The sequence below is a fragment of the Tasmannia lanceolata genome, unplaced genomic scaffold, assembly GCF_043159265.1.
Source record: "Tasmannia lanceolata isolate RefF3 unplaced genomic scaffold, GAP_Taslan_0.1 ptg000002l, whole genome shotgun sequence".
Taxonomy (NCBI): domain Eukaryota; kingdom Viridiplantae; phylum Streptophyta; class Magnoliopsida; order Canellales; family Winteraceae; genus Tasmannia; species Tasmannia lanceolata.
In genome coordinates this window covers 24,200,905-24,220,836 of record NW_027518679.1, presented here as the reverse complement: position 1 = coordinate 24,220,836, position 19,932 = coordinate 24,200,905, and the positions used below count along the sequence as shown (strand labels likewise).

At 37.5% G+C, this 19,932-nt stretch overlaps 1 protein-coding gene across 4 annotated transcripts in view; it reads right to left on the bottom strand.

Annotated features, from left to right (window-relative positions):
• LOC143883056 (uncharacterized) overlaps window positions 1-9,656 on the bottom strand; it is a 29,261-nt gene extending 19,605 nt beyond the window's left edge. Inside the window, exons 1-2 of one of the 4 annotated variants that reach the window (XM_077386426.1) lie at window positions 9,421-9,656; window positions 9,267-9,295 (exon numbers count right to left, since the gene is read on the bottom strand). The gene's annotated coding sequence lies outside the window, so the exon portion shown is untranslated. The remainder of the gene's footprint in view (window positions 1-9,266; window positions 9,296-9,420) is intronic. The other 3 variants (XM_077386422.1, XM_077386430.1, XM_077386421.1) reach the window with 3 other exon arrangements.
• Between the last annotated feature and the right edge of the window lie 10,276 nt (window positions 9,657-19,932).

The following is a 19,932-nucleotide window of genomic DNA, read 5'->3' as shown; positions in this document are numbered from 1 at the left end:
AGTGTTCCTTTGGTTGAACAGCCCTTTGGATTCATACATTGTATGAGTCACTTTCAAAGGGAGAGAGAGCTATACATGCTCAATGTCTGTCCATCCATCTTATCATATGATGTTTGATGCGCATCACATATAATAAGCACACTCATATGGAGCCTTATTGCTTCATATGTGTGATAATTGGGTCTTGCCCTGTTCTTTAATTATGAAACTATGTATCTCTGTTGGTAAGTACCCTTAGCCTGTGTCTTATTAATATATCCTTTTAGGCTTCATACTTATCATAGATGAAATCATATGATATCATCTCCAAAGATAAGTATCTTGTTCTAGAGTTTGAAAAATCTCTAGAACACTTCCTCATAGGATCATACTTTAGTTGATCATCTTGTTTCCTATGAGTTATCTCTTATCATGTGTTTTGAAGAAGAACATCTTTCATCATGATAAGATCCAATGGCTATACATTTAGAGACATGTCTATAGCCATTGTGTATTGTCATGCCTTATCCTATAGTTTTTATCTAAGACCAATGACAATTGTTTGAGGGAGAGCTAATTCTTTGGGCTGGCAAAGTATCTTCCCTGATATCTTTGAGTTTGTCATGTCCCATTGCTCATCAGCTCGCTTGTCTGTGAAAGAAAAAGACAAAGTCAGATAATTGGCTCTTCGCAGCTTGTCTTAGGTACTTCTCTCTCCATCATGCCAGATGTAATAACATAGTAGATGTACACAATTTTCCTCTGTCCAATCCCATGTCTTTCCACAATGAAGGATGAGCAGAGACTAAGGAAACTGTTGATTCATCTCTAAAAGCTGGCATGTGCATTTCCTGAATCCCTTCAAGGATGATCTTTTGTTGAGAGAGAAAGATTTAAGACAAGTACACAGTCCCTCAAACCTGGAAGTGTGTTAAAGTTGCCGACATTAAGGACATGGATGAAAGGATCAAGCTCTGATTGAAGTTCTTCTAAACTTTCATCAGTAATCTTGTATCTCAATCGTTTCTCTCTTGGAGAGTCATTCCGTAACTCATCTGACAGAGTCGAAAGGCTTTGCGTGAGAGCTCTAACTATATATAGAGTATTGTAGAGCTCATCTAAATTATTTTGAAAAAGAGTTCCGAAAAGAATGATGTGCAGTTCAGTTTTACTTCTTTCGAGAGATTTCCTAATCATCTCGAGAAGTAACAGATCTGCCAATTCCAAGAGGATCATTAATCATGTCCACGGCTTCCTCGACAACCTTCCGAGCAAGGTATATGCTTATCATTCATTATGCCTAACCTTCATAAGCATATCATTTGATGCTTCATGGGTCATAGAAGTGCATTAGAGTAATTCTCTTCATCTATGCCCATTTTCAAACATAGATGTGCCTTACACTGACATACCACATGTCTATGTTTGATTGTTCTTATCATGTACGATTTAATTTAGACATCTCATATACATGATAAGTTCTTTGGGATAGAAATCATGATATTATAACTTGAGTTTTAATGGTTAAATCTCTTCCATTTTTGGTTCATGTATATAGAACTTTATTTTTATCCTATTCACAAATATACATGTTCCATTATTTGCCATGGATATGGTATTCTCTTTTATTTTGTATCCATGTGCATTTTTATATCAGACCATATTCATTTCATTTGGTACATCTTTTGTCTGATATCCCTCCATTCACATTTTAAATGAAAAATTCTTTTGAATGGATTAATAATGAATGGTTAAAGGTGTAAAGTGGCAACTCAATTGCCCTATGTGCTTGAACTATTACATTTAGTCCCTATGCACATAGACAGGGGGAGCTTTAATTTCAAATCTCTAGGGTACGCAACTTGTCATTAAAAAGTTATTTTATAAGTTCAGAGTAAATCCTTGCTCTGGAAGACACTTGTCTGCTCATTACCCAAGGGTTCCAAGTTAAAACCCATCACCCTTCCAACCATTCTACAGTGTCATGCCCTAATAGGTTTCACCCAAGGCCTCTGACAAATACATAGGGGGAGAGGAAAATGGTTATATACTCATCTTTATATAGACCATTGTGATGTGCTCACATAGTTTATTGCTCCCATACTTGTGCTTTTAATTCAAATCTTTATATCAAAATAAAATAAAAAATCTGCTTATCATGCATTTTACCTTGTTTTATATTTTGATAATCATCATATGAGCTTCATTGACACATCATATACACTTTGAATAACTCTTATGAGTTATTCTTCATCTTGACACCCCACTTGTACTTCATTTGCATATCCCTACCTTTTTGTTGTTGCCAAAAGGGGGAGAGTTTTGGAAATTGATTTGGTAGTCCATATTTTGTATGCACCATATGATTTACATTCATTTATTATACTTGTGCATATAGTGAGGGGGAGCATGGCTTCATTGTTTATAGTATTTAATGCTTGTTCATCTATTTGGTTAATATCTCCTGCCTCCCTAATCAATTTGTTTGCCATCATCAAAAAGGGGGAGAATGTAAGCCCAAGGGTTCCCATGGGTTAATCATTCACCTTACCTTTTTATTTTGATGATAGCAAACTAAATTGATTAGCATTTATGAACTGATGTGTTGCTTTGAGGTGTTGTGTTATATATAGGAATTTCATGTCATAATCGCCATTACACAACTCTTCTCAACACATGGCTTGTGGATCAAGGATTAAAAGAACCAAGAGCTTGCACCTACATTGGAGACATCCTCATTTGAAGATGTTCAAGTCAAGAAGCTCATCATGAAGATCCCACAAGTTCCCTAAGCAAGTGTCAAGAAGGAGCTTGGAGTTGAACATGTCATGGTGAACCTCATGTACCTCAACATGCATTGAAGTTTGGAGGGCAAGTCACAAGAGCCAAGACAAGGTCAAGATGTTCACCCAAGTATAAGAAGTCCATGGAAGTGCAAAGGAGCTGATACATTCCAAGAAGACTCAAGGTTCTTATTTTTAGAACGTATTTGGAGTCCTCTTGATTTTATGTTTAAATACACTTTCAAAAGGTTTTCAAATGGTTTTTATACTTAACTTTTTACATCTTTGAAAACCATACACACCCTAAAATGTATTTGAAAACCTAAGACTTAAGCCCAAGATCATGACCCAAAAGCCCCTTTTTTTAAGTTAAAAATAGAATTTCACACAGGGCCGGTCAACCGGGCTTTGCCGGGCGACCGCGAGATAGAACTTGGAAGTCCAAGACATCTCGAAATTTATCGGACCAGTCGACCGAGCCAATCCTGTCGACCGCGGATTGATTTTCTGGAAATCCAGAAAACATCCAAGTTGGGCTTGGCGGACGACCACAATGGGTCGGTCGACCGCGGATAGGTTTTTTGAGCCAAATTTTTGAGCTAATAAGTTAGCCTTGCCGGACGACCACCATGGAGCAGGTCGACCGCGACGGTAAGAAATTTGAAAATATTAAAGGGCGCCCAATAGGGGCGGCGATTGCGGTGGCTCGGTCGACCGCGACGGTCGGGCAAACTAGCCGTTTGAGAGTTTTCTGCTTGACTTTTTCAAGCCAGATATTTACAGTTTTACCCCAAACGGTCATATTTTCAAATACACTATATATACATGATTAAAACCTATATAAACAAGCTTTTGAACATTTGAGAAAGATCAAATCCCATTTCTCTTTGAGCTTCATCTTTTCAAATCAAAAGCAAAACCTCTTTGATCTTCCATTTCTACATTTTATCAAGAGGCACTCCATAGGGCTTTACATTTGTATTTTCTTGGAGTGATTGTGAGCTTTCAAAGTTGTAATCCGCTATCAAGAGGCATGAGAGTTTTTTATTTTCTTTGTTCTTCATTGAGGGTCTTCTCTTTGGCCCGTTAAGAATCGTGAAGACGAGGGTCTCCTCTTCGACCCATTAAGAAAGGTGAAGACGGCATATGAGGATGTGTTCCCCTCGCCGAAGGCTTAGTGCAGATGGGCTTCGCATTGGCCCTTGAGAATGGAAAAGCTTAGTCATGTAATGGCTCATTGATCCGGCCTTGAAGGAGGATCGAGATAGTAGAATTCGCGCGTGGACGTGAAGAGTGGAGTAGGTCTTGTGATAGACCGAACCACTATAAATCCTGTGTTCATTGTCCCTCTCTCTCTTCCTTTCATTCTCATGCACATGTGGTGATTGGTAATCTCTAACCTAACTGGTGATTATGTTTTAAATTGAACAAGGGTTAGTAGATGGACATGATTGGAATATCTAAAACCCTAGCCTTAATTACCATGCTTATTTGAACAAGGGTTAGGATATTAATTAGTGCTTAATTAGCAAAGTGATTTTCATAATCCAACTAATTAAGCCTAAAATTTTTAATTGTCCAATTCACCCCCCATCTGGGGTTGTCACACTTGTATTTCAAAGTGATAAACAAAAGTTGAAGGACATAAAAGAAAACCTATCCTAACTAATATACACAACAATTTGGTATCAATACATGATACAAAAATATAAATAAATAAAAATAAAAACAGAAGGTGCATAAGATACACAACTACTATATTTCACACTCCTCAAATTGATACTTATGATTTGATAGCATCAATTTGTTAACCAAAGGGTGATCTGCGCATGTCATAGCCTTCATAAGGATATCCACCAACTGATATGAATATTGAACATATGGAAGGGAGATCGAACAATGAGTGTCGCACTTACGTATGGAAGTAACAATCCCCCTCAATATGCTTTGCCCAATCATGAATAGGATTGGTGGCAATCATAATAGCAATCTTATTATCTCCATAAAGTCGAACACATGAAAACACAGGAATGCCAAAATCTGAAAGAAGCACACGAAGCCACACAATCTCTGTAAAGACATAGATCGATATTATGCTTTTGTTGATGACTTTCCCCTCTCTTATGGCTACTAAACTCTCGTTCGACAAATCTTCATCAACTCCCCCTTGAGAAAATCACAAACACTTAATAGAAAGTCGTAGAGAAACCATCCAAGCCTTGAGCTTTAACCCTTTCAATTCTAAAGATTGACCTCCTCACTTTCTTTTAGTACACTCTTCCCAAATAAATCAAATTTTCCAACAAAGACAACTTAAAAAGTATATATCTATGAAAATTCACAATAGCATCTTCGACTTCCTTCTCTTCCACCAAGTAGCTCCCATCCTAAAGCACAAACTTTAATTTTTTTCTACTAACATTAAGGACAACACAATGAGAGGAAAAAATGTTCTTTTCCCATTACTCAACTCACATGGCTCTTAAATTTTGCCTCCAACTAATTCTTCCTACTTAAAAATATCTACAAAATGGCCTCTAAGCTTAGACCTATAATCCTTCTCTTCATTAAATGAATCACTACCTCATTCAATAAGATCAAGATATTTCAATTGGCAAAGGATCTCCTCCTTTTTTTGTGCCACTTCTATCGAAGGTATAATTTTTATGATCGATAATAGTAACTTTCATTAAAATTAAGCAGTAGAAATATAAAAGTGAACAACAATGTGAGGATGTAGTGTCCAATTCCTTTGTTGAGCCTCTACCTAATCCTTGGGTATTGGCACCTGTAAAACCTCGGGCCCTTCTTAAATTCTAGGAATCAACCATTAAAGATAAATGATTGGAATGATTTCCCATCACCTTCAAATACCCAAACAAAAAATCAAAGTGTTTTGGTAGTTAGACCAATTGACTCAGGCTCTCCCTAAAGGAAGCCCAATGAACTCGTTACAAAAGCTAAATATGAGAACTTTCGCATAAGGTATTTCTTTTGTATTCTTATAGTTATAACCGAAATGAAATAGTGTTGAAGTCACCATCTAAGCACCATAGGTAAGGCCTACGAACTTCAATTAGTTGGATCATAAATTCCAAATAGAATCCAGTAAAATGTGTCTTCTGGTAATGAAAGATCATTTCCAGCCCATACTTGGTGAATGGCACCTAGGTCAATGGATTCGAGTTTTCTCTCCACCGCAATTAAGAGCTCCACTTTTCTTCTATGAGCTAGATCTTTGCTTGTCAGTTCCTTCTAAGAGCACGATCTTCATGATATCATATTAGGAAACCCTCTCCCTCCCATCTTCATTTCAACACAAACACCTTTCTCGCCTCATTGTTGATATTAGGCACTAGACTCTTTAATTCCCTAGTAACCGACAAGGAACCATCACATTTTTGTAGGTCAAAACAGTCATATGGTCCCTTTGATCCAATCGTTTCAAGAGATCAATAGCTTGCTACTCTTTTCCAAAGAAATTTATGCCAAGTTTGTCGGATTTTCAGCAACATCAAATGACTAGCCTAACGCATCCCTGCTATTATTAACCAAATTGTCAGCAAAACCACAAGATTTTTCCTTCGACCTCAACAGTAACAAAGCATACAAATGATTTCCGCTATCAGATAGCAGGATAGATATGATGGGCCGACTTAAGAGATACCCTCATCTGAAAGCAAGGAAAAGGTGTGCACATAAGGTCAAAGGTGAGTATTATCATCCTTCATACGGGCTAACCTGAAGTGTTTTGCAATTCAAGTTAAGCTAGGAAATAGGTTGCTGTTATTTTACGAAGGTCAGCATGTCTGTTAATTCGTTTGATGTATTTTACTTTCCAAATAAGAAGATGAAAAGGTTACTAGCTTTTACAAAGTTTCTTTTGGACAGAGAATAGGTGCTTAAGATTATTATAGCAGCTATATACCTGGATATATAAGCCCAATGTACCATACCCGACTCAGTACATCACTGATATTGGTATCTATCCAATGCTGCATGGATACTTTGCTTTGTCGAATCAATTATCATTCTCCAAATATGGCGCTCTAGTTAAACTAAATATCATGTTTATTATTTGTTGTTGCAACAGATTTGCATTTGAGTACATAAGTTTGAAAGATGTTATAATTCTACTAGTCTAGTTGAGCTTTCTAATATTTTACTAGGCAGATGATCACTGCTGAGAAGCTTTGCTGATCACCATCCTGGTTTATTATATCTATAGTCTTGTAGTCAATGTGAAGCTTAACTGATCAACATACTGAATGAATGATAAGAACTTAATCTTTTTTCCAGCCATAATCAACCCAAATTCACAATCCAAACTTAATATGTTCAAGAGTGCAGTTTCATTAAGGGCCGTTTGGATACGCGAATTTTAGAAACCAGGTTTTTAGTTTGAAAACAGTGTAAAAGGGGGTTCATGATCAAGCTGCTGTATGCTGTCCTCACAGCATTTCTTGGATTTTAAGTGAGAAATTCAGGTTTTAAAAATCTCTCCCGCATCCTGAGATTTCTAAAACCTGGAAATATGGGAGGATCTGCTATTCTCTTGTTGACGGAAAGAAGGACGAGAAGTAAAAAACGATGGCTGGTCCACTTCTTCTCTTGTCTCTCAGCTACAATTTTGAAGAAATCCCGGATTCTAAAATCCACGAATCCAAACGGCCCCTAAAGATACAAAGGGAAATCATTTATGTTCCCTTTGAAATATCTACTGAGTACTGAGAACAATTAACTCATTGAAAGAACCAATTCACTCTGCAATCATCTTCAAGAAAGCTCCCTAGGAAAATCGTAGGAATCTAACCCTAACGCACAACTAATAACACTAGGAATCTAGCCCTAAGAGCACGATTGGCTACCATGATATTTTTTCATGATAAACTGGTGTCTCCAAGTAGTGATAAAGGGGTAAGGTGGGTGAATTGGCTAAAAATCAGGAAACTAGTGTCTCCAAGTGGTGAGAAGGGGCTAAAAATCAGGAAACTAAAAACTCTACTCAAAGTAGGATCTGACATTCTGACTTCTTCCTGATTTATTTTTAATGGTAAACAATAAATTCATTAACTGAAATAGGGAACAAGACGGTCCCAAAAAGTACAACAAAGAGAGAAACAAGAGCTATAGGATAAATAAAATATGGGAAAAACGAGAAATCGGAGAAGGGGAAGTTGAAGAGTTCAATAGTCTCCCTAGAAACTCCTTCTCTGGCCATCTAATGACATTGAGAGAATCTCCTTTCACCAGCACCTTATTTAAGTCTACATTTTGACTTTTGAAGCAATTTGATCCCATGATCTACGGCACGAACTTCCGCCTCATTTGAGTCCTAAGTTATAAAATCAGTTTCGTTCGCCATCTGGAACGGAACGCTTCGATGTTTAGCCATTTCGTTCTGCGTTTTGATCAAAACTTTTCGTTCTGCTTTCCAGAGGGAATTTTTTTTTAAATAATTAAAAATATGAAAAAATGCGAAAAAAATCAGAAATTATTAGAAAATTAGAGAAGCTTGAAGAGCTTAAAAGAAGATTAGAGTTCAGTAGGTCTTAGTTGGTGGGAAAGTGGGTAAATGAAGTCTGTAAGAGACGGGTGAAAGAGAAGAGTGTGGAAAAACAATGGTTAATGAGGTATATATAGTGGTGTGAATGCTTGTGGATGCGAAAAGACAGGAAGTACCCTTCCAATGGCGATAAAACGGTCATAAACAATCATAAAATGAAGGTAGAATGATCCAAAAATAGTCCCAACGACTATAATGGCATTCTTGTAATTTTTTTAAATTTTTTCCGCCTTTTCAGACAATTTCAGCCGAAATCCGGAACGAAACGAATTTCGACCGGGTTTCGTTCCGGTTTCCTGACCGAAACCGAAATTTGAGCCCGTTTCGGCCGAAACGAAACGAAATATACAACTTAGTTTGAGTCTGCTACTCCGATGGGCCTCTAAATTCCATGACTTTTTCCTGATTTTTAGCCACTTCTCACCCTCATCTCAGTCACGCCACTCCCCCCACCCCACACACACACACACACACAACAAAAAAAAACCCTTCTCACCACTCGGAGACACTAATTTATCATGAAAAAAATTCCTGGCTACCAGGCATGACCTAATGCACTACTAATACCGCTAGACAAAACAATCCCAAATGAAACCATGTATTCCTGGTGAAACACCGGCCATAAGGAACAGACATTCATGCTTTCAATCGAAACCTTCTCAACAGAACAAAATTGAATATTAGAAGTAACATGAAGCAGCAGAACTTCAAATCAAGCATGTCGATGACTACTAACAAAATAAAATAACAAAAACTTAACAATTAAATAGATACCAATAATAAAAAAAATAAAATAGACAGAAAAAGACAAAAAAAAATCAAGTGAATAGATGTAATAGCCAGATCTAAAATCAGAATTCAGAAAATAATTCGTTCCTCAAAATTCAAAAGCATTTCAATTAATTAAAAAAAAACAAAAGTTTCTTCAGAATACATACCAGTGATGAAACAATCGAAAAGAAAAGCCCTAAATTCACAAACATTTGCATGAAAAAGACAAAAATAGAATAAACAAGAAGATCAGTTCACTCAAAAGATAAACCCTAGAGCTGAAACCTAAATAAGGAGATCAGAGACAAGAAAATCACGCACCTGTAGGGTTCTTGATTTCTCAAAACCCTAGAAAATGGGAAGATAGCGTAGAGATTTGGTTTCTTGATTTGATTTTATTTGTTCGGAATCTGGTAAATAAAGGAATCAAATGTCTTCATTCAGAGAGAGGAAAGATTAAAATATCTTTGAAGGGATATGGAGATTGAGTTTGAAAATTTTTCACCCTCGGCTGAAAACGTACTGTTACGGAGCAATCTCTGCTTTGTTTTTCACGTTTGGTTTTTTCTTTGAAAAAGAAATGCTAAGAAAACGGTAGCTGTTAGTCTCTTTCCTAACAGTCAAAGTTTGGGGACCCATATGCCATGTGGACGTGATCGAGTCCTTTGATCTGGATAGGGAACAAAAGCCCATTCAACTGTCATTGAGAACACCTTGATCGGGTGATTGTCTCCCCTTGATTAGAGTTGTCAATGGACCCAAAGGTTCCCATTGATCCAAACAGCTCGGACAGTATCCATTGGATCTGGACCTCGCAAACGGGTGGGCCGGGCCGGGTTTCACCCAACCCGTACAGGTCTGGGTCGTACGGGCCGGTCAAAAAATGACCCGGAATTTTACGGGTCACAATTTGGTGAACTCAGGCCCCACCCGTACGGGCCGGGTGGACCCGCAGGCCAACCCTTTTTTATCATTTTTTTTGTTGTTTTCATTCCCACACTATAATAGGATGATCCAAACCGTCCATGTGATGGGCCATAACGTAAATAGGTTGCACCCAAAAAATCATTTTCATAGGATAATCTTAGCCCTCCGATCTATGGAGGAATTGCTTATAATTATTTATGGAAACCTCTATAGATCGGAGGGCGAGGATCATCCAATGGATATGATTTTTGGTCAGTGACCTATTTAATGTGTTTAGAACATCCTATGATGTAGTCAGTACAGTACTTTCTGGAAAATTCGAGACTATAAGGGCTTACAACATATAAAATCTCGATCATTTGGGATTTTACGGGCACCCGTGGGTCCGCCCAGCCCACCCAGTTATGACCTGACCCATGCGGCCCGGGTCAAATTTCTACGGGTCACTAATTTAGTGACCTGGACCCAGCCCGTACGGGCCGCCGAGTGGACCCGCAGATTCAGGTCACTTTTTGCCAGGTCTAATTGGATCCATCCCCTATGGTTCAAAATTATTTCGAGCTGTATCCAATGGAGCATACTAGATTCAAATGGAGGAGGGTGTCGATGTACAAAAAAATACATTTTATATTTTCGTTCATTTATGTCTACCTAGGGCACGCTTGGCAACCATGAATTTTTTTTGTTTTTTCATGATAAATCAGGGTATCCAAGTGGGGATGAGGGTGAAGTGGGTAAAAATCAGGAACTGGTGCCTCCAGTGACGAGAAGTGGCAAAAAATCAGGAAACAAAAAATTCTACTCAAAATTCAATCAAATGTTACCTGATTTTTGCCGTTTTTTATCTTTATTTTTAGTAAGCTTAAAAATCAGGAACCTAGTGCCTCCCGACATTTTTTATCTTCATTTTTAGTAAGCTTAAAACCTCAGGTTGGGACGGTTGAACTCGGGTCGGGTTGAACGTCATCAGATTGGAATTCAGGTGGGGTCTGGTTCGGGTTGAGTAAATGATTCCTCAAGTCAGATTTTTCTTCTGTGCGGTGGGTGGGTGTGTGTGTGTGTGTGTGTGTGTGGGGGGGGGGGGGGGGGGGGGGGGGGGGGCGCATGGATAATCCTTCGGGGGGTGAAAAAAATCATTTCTTACAATTAGTTCGGGCCCCCAAGTGTAAATTCCTGGCTCCGCCCCCGAGGATGAGGGGTGAAAAAAATCCCTACAATCTCGGCCTACAAGTCAACGAGGAGAAATCACAAAAAGTTGAAAGCTTGGAGAAAGATTTAAGATTTCGACCTAGCAACGACCACTATCGATGGTTTTGCGTCCAACGATCTAAAGAACCAAACTGTTGCAAAAAACAAAAGGTTGTCATAAGAATTCAAGGAAGATGAGGGCTTAAAAGTTGAAAGCTAAGAGAAGGATTGAAGCTTGCCTATAAAAGTATTAGAGGTGAGTTTTTTTCCTGATCGGAGATTTGCTTTCGAGTCCAAAAGTGGAGGGATAAATGGACAGATATTGTTCTCCACGGATCTGCCCAATTTTTCCCTCTACAAATGGAAGGGTAAGGATGATCTAACCACCTTTTCTTTTGTACACACCCTATCTATGAAAGGGCCTTTCAAATGAATGCTTTGGATCACCCCAAAAATGTGGGTCCACATGTGTTTCTGAGCTTGAGCTCAGATAAGCTTTCCTCTTAAATAAGTAGGGAATTTTAGAAATATTTTTCCTTTCCAAACTTTTCCAAAAAATATCATGCAATCTAAACAGGGCCTTAGCCCCTTAGGGTAGGTTTGGCTACCAGCCTACAATGAATATTTTTTAATGATAAACTGGCGCCTCCAACTCCAAGTGGTGAGAGTCACCACAAATGACAACAGACAACGAAGAACCCAAATCACAGATCCATATCACTAGACATAATTTCATTGAGAGTAGAGTCTGGCTTTCAAAATGTGCCCAAAATAAAATACAGCTACACCAAAATAGCAAATGCTGACTTAAAAAGTAGAATTTTCGTGGTTCAAAACACACCCAAAATTAATTTTTCAAGTAATCAACATGAAAAGAAGATAGACCAGAGTTCTGCTTCCTCCAAAAACCAAGCAAGCTTCAGTGTCGAAATAGAAATGTAGGAATGTAGATGTAGAAAAAATAGACTTGATGATGAAGGAAAAATCTTCACAGAATCACAGCAAAATGCATCAAAGTAAAGAAGAGCTGAAAAAAAAAAAAAAAACTTCATCCAAACCCCATAAGTAACTGAACGTCAGTAATGAAACTAACCAATATAAAAATAAAGCCCAAAAGGGTCAAAACAAAGCTTCCTAAAAAAAATCCAATAATGAAGAAAAATTGAGTTTCACTTCAAAAAAACAACTTAGGCTCAATAAAAATCAGGAAACAAATAAGTCTACTCGAAATACAATGACCTTTTCCTGATTTTTGGCCGCTATCAGCCTATCACCCTCATCTCAATCGGCCCTTTCAAATCTCTCTCCTCCCTCTCAAAAAAAAAGAGAAAGAAAAAGGAAAAGAAATCATAAGAGAAAAGAACCTTAGAAAAGAACTGACACTTTCTCCTTTTTCCAATTTCCACTACTGAAACAGAGTCTATGGACGACCTAATTTGAAATGGTTGGTGAGCAATGCTCAGAAAATGTGACATGAAAATACTCTAAAAAGGGTTCCACCAATAAAAGGTCCAAACCAATTGGTTTTTACCGATACTGCTACGTGTGGGTCCACTCATGATAAACTCTACAAGAACAATAATGGTCTCAATTGTACATGTGTGTACTTGTTTAGAGGTTTAAAATTGTACCCTAACATTAATTTTTAGGGTACAAATGTGCAACATGTGAACAGGTCCATTGATGACCCAGAAGGTGAACAAAAGTCAAACCCATTATTGTAGGATGATCTTGCCCCTTGATCTATTACATGATTACATCTCAATTGGGTTTATTTGAAAAGAAATTAAATCATTGTTTTTGTAGGCATAGGGATGAAATGTTCATTAGACATGAAATCGGGATCATGTCACTTGCTTGAGGATGGTCCACCAGATCAACAATCTTAATCCATACACACTAAGTCTTATGTGTGGGTGTGGATACCGCTCAGCGGGGTTTGTAGTTATGAATAGTTGTTCTTTGTCATTATATTTCTTCTTAGAATAGGTCCAAAAATAGATTATTTGGACAAATACAAGAATTGAAACCTAGGTTAGGGGCCTAGGACACTCTTAGACACTCTCTGGCACCATTCTACTTTCTTAAAATCAAGTCATTAGTCCGATTAATGGATCAGAAAGTGTTATTGATGCAGCCCTATCTTTGGCAACATGGAGCTTGTAGAAAATCCGACGGATAAATTTCCGATCAAAATTCGCGATCTAAAGCAAGATAAAACAAACCACAATTGCAACCCACAAAAAACACACAAATTTTACGTGGTTCAGCAAAGCCTACGTCCACGAGCGATCCATGAGAAATATTCCACTAATCAAGAAAGATACAAAGATTACAATGGGCTTCTTCAATCGATCCAATACTTGATCGATTCCCAAACCCTTCCCTTATAACCCTTTACAAAACCCCTTCTTGACTTCGTCTCTTGTAGAAAATACAAGAGAATACAAATCTTTCTCTTTCCTCTCGTACACAAGAGAAATCTGTTGCCTTCTTCCTTCTCCACAAGCCAAAAGAATCCCTTCTTTTCCCTTGCATTCAAGAGGCACAAAAAACCCTTGTTTTTGTTCTCCCCAATTCTAAGAGGCACAAAGCAAACAAACCTGTTTTTTCTCTTTTTCTTAGTCAAAGAAAAAAAAATCACTTTTTCTTTTCTCAGTTGTAAAGTCGTGAGAGATGTGTGGAATATTTCCTCAATGGTTTCACAAACCCAAAAGCAACTTTCTTTATTTGGATACCCATCAATATTGGTAACTTCTTTTGTTGCTTGGGAAACAAGGCAACATCCTAACAATTTCCACCTTTGACTTGTTTCACAGCCACGTGAAGATCAACTGTACCATCTACTGTGCACCTAAAGAACACAGCTCCGCACCTCGCACCTCCTGCACATGAGGTGCTCACCCCAGTCGTTGGGGTGCCCCACCAATCATCAATGTCTGGTGATGTTGGCCAAGTCCAAGCAATGCTTGAACTTAGTCACTGTAATTGGCTTAGTCAACATATCCGCTGCATTGTCATTTGTATGTACTTTCTTCAAGTGAATACTTTCATCTGCCACCCACTCTCTTATCTTGTGGTGTCTCACATGAATGTGCTTAGTCCTGGCATGATACACTTGATGCTTCACTAAATAAATAGCACAATGCGACAACACACTTCCTTGCTTCAGTCCCATCTAGCGAACGAGACCACCCAACCAAATGGCCTCCTTGGCTGCCTCACCTGCTGCCATATATTCTGCCTCTGTCATAGATAAAGTAATCGTAGTATGAAATGTCGCATTCCATGAAATAGGTCCATCGGCTAATGTAAACATATAACTTGTAGTAGACCTCCTCTCATCTAAATCACTTGCATAATCGGCATCCACATATCCTACTAACTGTGTAGGAGTACAATGCCCATCAAACATGATGCCAAGATCTGTCCTTCCTTTCAAGTATCTGAGAATCCACTTTACCGCATTCCAATGCTCTTTTCCTGGATTGCTCATATACTTACTAACCACACTGCTTGTGATAAATCTGGCCTACTGCATACCATAGCATACATGAGGCTCCCCACTGCACTGGCATAAGGAACTCGAGACATGTAGTCCAACTCCTCATCTGTAGTATGCTAACTAGCTTAGCATTTGACATGTTGAACCTCTCTAACACTTTCTCCACATACTTCTTCTTTAATACCCATAGCTTCTTTGATTTCCTGTCTCTATGGATCTCCATCCCATGGATCCAGTTTGCAGCCCTAGATCCTTCATATCAAACTGCTCGCTCAACTTAGACTTCAAAAAAATAATGTCATGTTTGTTCTTGGCAGCAATCAACATATCATCGACATATAACATCAAGAGAATAAAAGAACCATCATTAGTAGCTCTAAAATAAACACAACAATCATACTCACAGCATGTATAGCCAATCCGCAACATGTAGGAATCAAAGTGCTTGTACCATTGCCTGGGAATTGCTTTAATCCATAAAGCGACCTCTTTAGCTTGCAAACATATTCTTCTTTACCCTGCTCTTTGAACCCCTGTGGTTGCTCCATATATATTTCCTCCTCCAACTCACCATGAAGGAATGCTGTATTAACATCGAGCTGCTCTAGCTCTAAATCCGACATAGCTACCATCGCCAATAAAACACGTATGGATGTGTGTTTCACTACCAGAGAGAAGATCTCATTATAATCGACCCCTTCTTCTTGTGCGTAGCCTTTAGCTACCAACCGAGCTTTAAATCTCTCTTCTTCCTTATCTAATATAACTTCTTTCTTTCGAAATATCCACCTGCATCCAATTACTTTCCTGTCCTTGGGCTTTTCAACAAGCTCCCAAGTGTTGTTCTTCTGGAGTGATTCCATCATAGCTGTCATCCACCGATCATGCTGCACACTACTAATAGCATCCTGAAAAGTAGAAGGGTCACCCGTACCAACAACTAAAGCAAAAGATAACATATCTTCAAAACCATACCTAACTGGTGCTTTGGTATTTCTCTTTGGTTTGCCTGTGGCAAGACTCTCATGCTGCCTCTGTGGCTCTACTGTCAGACTGAGGTGTTACAACACCCTCAATTTGCTTAGGATCTGCATCTGTATCACTAAGCTCCACCTTTATCGAGATTCCATCTGCATGGTCTGTCTTCTGCTGAGATTCTTCGCCACTGTTTCCTTTCACCATGTGACTTTCATCAAACACCACATCTCTACTGATGACCACCTTTTTAGCAACTGGATCCCAAAGCTTATAGCCTTTAACTCCATCTTCATAACCGAGAAATATACACGGCTTGAACTTTGGATCCAACTTTGACCGTTGCTCACTCTGAATGTGAACATATGTTGAACAACCAAATATCCTCAATGCGGAATAGTCAATTGTCCTCCCTATCCACATCTCCTCTGGAACCTTAAAGTCAATAGGAGTAGACGGTGATTTGTTCACTAGAAAACATGTTGTATTAACTGCCTCAGCCCAAAAATGCTTTGGAAGATATGCATTCAATCTCATGCATCTCACTCTTTCCAAAGTGCCTTGTTGATGCGCTTAGCTACACCATTCTGCTGTGGACTACTTGGAGTAGTAAAGTGTCTCGTAATTCCTTCGTCCTTGCAGAATTTGTTGAACTCCCTATTCTTGAATTCCAACCCGTTATATGTTCTCAAGTAACATGCATTACTGTCTACTTCTCGACTTTTGCTTTCCATTGCTTAAATTTTGTGAATGCCTTTGTGTGGGACCCGATCCTGTGAGAGGGGAATGGCCTGCGAGCCGCCACGCTCTCTCCTGGTCTCTCGTACCCACGTGATTGGCGTGTCTCTTTTATTATTATTGATTTTAATTACCCAACCACGCAGGGAGCAACCAAGCCATATGGTGCAAACAAACGTGCAACCCAGTACCCATAAGGGCAGGGGTAAGCCGCCGATCCTAGCAAGGTGTGATTTAATTCATCATTTCCGTGAACTTGGGATCACTAAGGCAATCCGAATTTCACGCAAAAGAGAGTGACAGAGTCGCCACCTAGATGAGGGATCTAGGATCCATAATTGACCAGAAATTTAGACTCGTTACCTGGTTACGAGAATGGAAGGTATGGGGAGTTACCACCACATGCACCATTCTTGCCCGATAATCGGTCTTCAATTCCAAAAGTTAAGTCTTTTAAATTTCTTTTAAATGGGTCTCTTAACTCTATATTAATATGCGAACTACGTGACATCCATCCTAAAATCTAATTTTAATGTAATTCCTAAATGTGTATCTTGATTTTCTTAATTTGTTTGAATTCAATATAAGTGAAAGTTCTCCTAAAATTCTAATTTCATAGCAAGTCCTAAGTGATTTAATTACTTTTAATTTAAGGATTAATATACAAAACCCCACCGCTTATGTGTGGAGCCGACTCGGGCTTGGAATGCCACTCAAGTATCCAAGTTGCCTACGTATCCCAGCTTCACTGGAATCAGAGTCGATCGTAGTTCGGTGCACCTAAACTAAGCTACTTATGCCTAACTCATCTAGGATACCGATCTAGACTGGGTTGACTGTTTCAACAGTTTTAAGAGAAATTATTTAGTTCAAGTTGAAGATTTTATTATCCTAGGACTTCATCTAAGATGCTATATGGTCCTAGCTAAGTGCAAGACGTCCCTTTGACTAATGCAGATGAACCTACATCCTAGGTAACTAGGCCTGTCTTATGGCAAAATTGGGTTACTAGTGTAACTAGATCTATGGCACGGTTGCTATCTATAGCAAACGGCCATGATGAGGCTGGACTCCTAACTCAAGGACTCTCTAAAACCTAGGACACAACATGACGTAAGTGTTCCTAAGGGGCCCTAAATGTTCTTACGATGGGAAACCGTAATCCAACGGTCCCAAGGACAAGGATTAAATCAATTCAATTTGCCGTAGTTAATGATTTTCAATTCTTAAAAAGTTTTCGATTCCTAAGCTCTATGGAATACCAAAGGCTCTAGGGCTTGATTAGTTTCAGCCTTGGATTGCATCAATGGAAGAGAATCGTGCTCTCTACCCTTGCATAATTCAGCACATAAGTTATAATATATTATTGCCTGGCATGTTCTCAGGATTTTCGTGGACAGGAGACCTTGGAGCAAACAACATACCATAATTTAAATGTTCAAATTATCCAGGATCGATTGCAATTAGTATACGATTATGAATACGATCTCGGCAGTTAAACTAATAGAGTATAGCGAATTTACAAAGGAAATCTATGACCCCTAAAGTTTCTGTTTCAAACGGCATAAAGATTGAATTCATGATGAAAAGTTAGAGTTTTCTGGAAGTTTTCATTGATTTTTATATTAATTTGCTATTAAGTTCCGATTTAATCTTATTAAGACCATATTGTTAGAATTGCAAAGAAACCCTTAGTAATAGAACTCCAAATTATTTGTAAGTTTTACAGTAATAAGATATGGATGATTGCAACTCACTGAGAAACTTTTATAAATTTTGAATACGATTTACTACCAATTTCCTATTTTTAGAGATTCAAGTCAGATTATGGATTTACACAGCAACCTATAGCAAAAGAATTCCAAAGTAACTCAAAATTTCATGATATTGAGATAATCATGATAGTAAGCAATTGTAAAAATTTCATGAATTTTTATTATGAGATTTGTTATCAATTAAAAATCACACAAAAACATGATGAATTTGAAGAATCAATCAAAAGGCATGCTTAATGATGTTCTAAAAAAAATAGAAAATTAAAGTAGACATAATATACATCATGATATTTTTTCTCCAAATTTCATAACTTGAAAATCGAAATTTCTCCACGAAACCCAATTTTCAAAGAAGAGATCACTCGTTTCCTAGAAAATCAAAATCCGCTTTATTAAAAAAAAATTAAAAGACATATTAAATCTTTATAAAAATTCATAATAATTTTTTTAAGGCATACCAATAATATATATTACTGGTTTGTAAAGAAATTTTTTAGAATTAATTGATTTTATCATAAGAAATAATTATGGTACGGAAAACGAAGCTTGGGTTGGAAAACCAGGAATAAAATAAATTTTTCAAAATTTGATTTTATGAAAAATTCTACTTATATATAAACATAACATTTGAAAAGTTTCATCAGTTTTTAAAATGGTTTGATATTTATTAAAAATAGCCAAAATTTTAAATAATTTAAAATTGGATTAAATAAATTCAAAAAAATCCGAAATATTTTGAGTAATCTGGAAATCCAAAAATCGGTTTAGAAACAAATTTTCTTTGAATGTGGACTTGATTTGACCCGTTTTCTATTTTATTCTTTAAGAAATAACCCTTTGTTGGGTTATCTTTCAAAAAATAAAACGAAAAATAAAACGATCAAACCATGGTAAAAAATTATACTTTCTTATAGTTTTTAAATTTTTATTAATTTAGAAAATATTAGGTTTTGGAAAACACAACGATTTGATCGACTTGCTTTGAAAATCCCATTCGAAACCCATATTGAAGAAAAACCGAAAGAAATAAATATTTTAATGAAGAAAAATTAATTTTCCAGCAAAAATCTGGAAAATAAAATATCATGGTTTATATTTTATCATACTAAAATTTCATCCCAGAATTCCATCGTTTCGATCATATTCGAAAACTAAACCCTAAAACGACCTAAACATGATTTCTAAACAAAAATCGGAAAGAAAAACGAAAGAACGCTTACCGTTGATCGCGATCCTTGTCTTTAGGGTTGGTGATCCAAGATATATGCTTTGTCCAACCCTTTTATATGCTAAAAAAGATCTAAAGAACACTCCAATAATCTTGATTGTGTGATGCCTTTGAGAAGAAGAAGGAATTTAAGAATCCCTTTTGTGAAGAACACTTGAGAGAGAGATGAACACCAAAGCAACAAAAGAGATGAATGAATTCCAAGGAGGAAGAGAGAAAGAGATGAATTTTCTTCAGAGAGAGGCCAAAAGTTGTGCTTGCTTTATTTTTATAGAAAAAGTTAGGGCTAGATTGGATTTGGAAGTTTTCAATGTGAGAACTCATACCTTTAGTTAGTTTCCAATTCTCACATATGGCTTGCTTTTCCCTTGTCTTCTAAATTGGATTTACTTCTAATATTGATTTCTTACAAGCCAAGCAATGCTAAATTACACAATGGACATCCTTCAAGATCAATAGAGAAGCATTCTCACATATGAAACTAGCTTTTATGAATG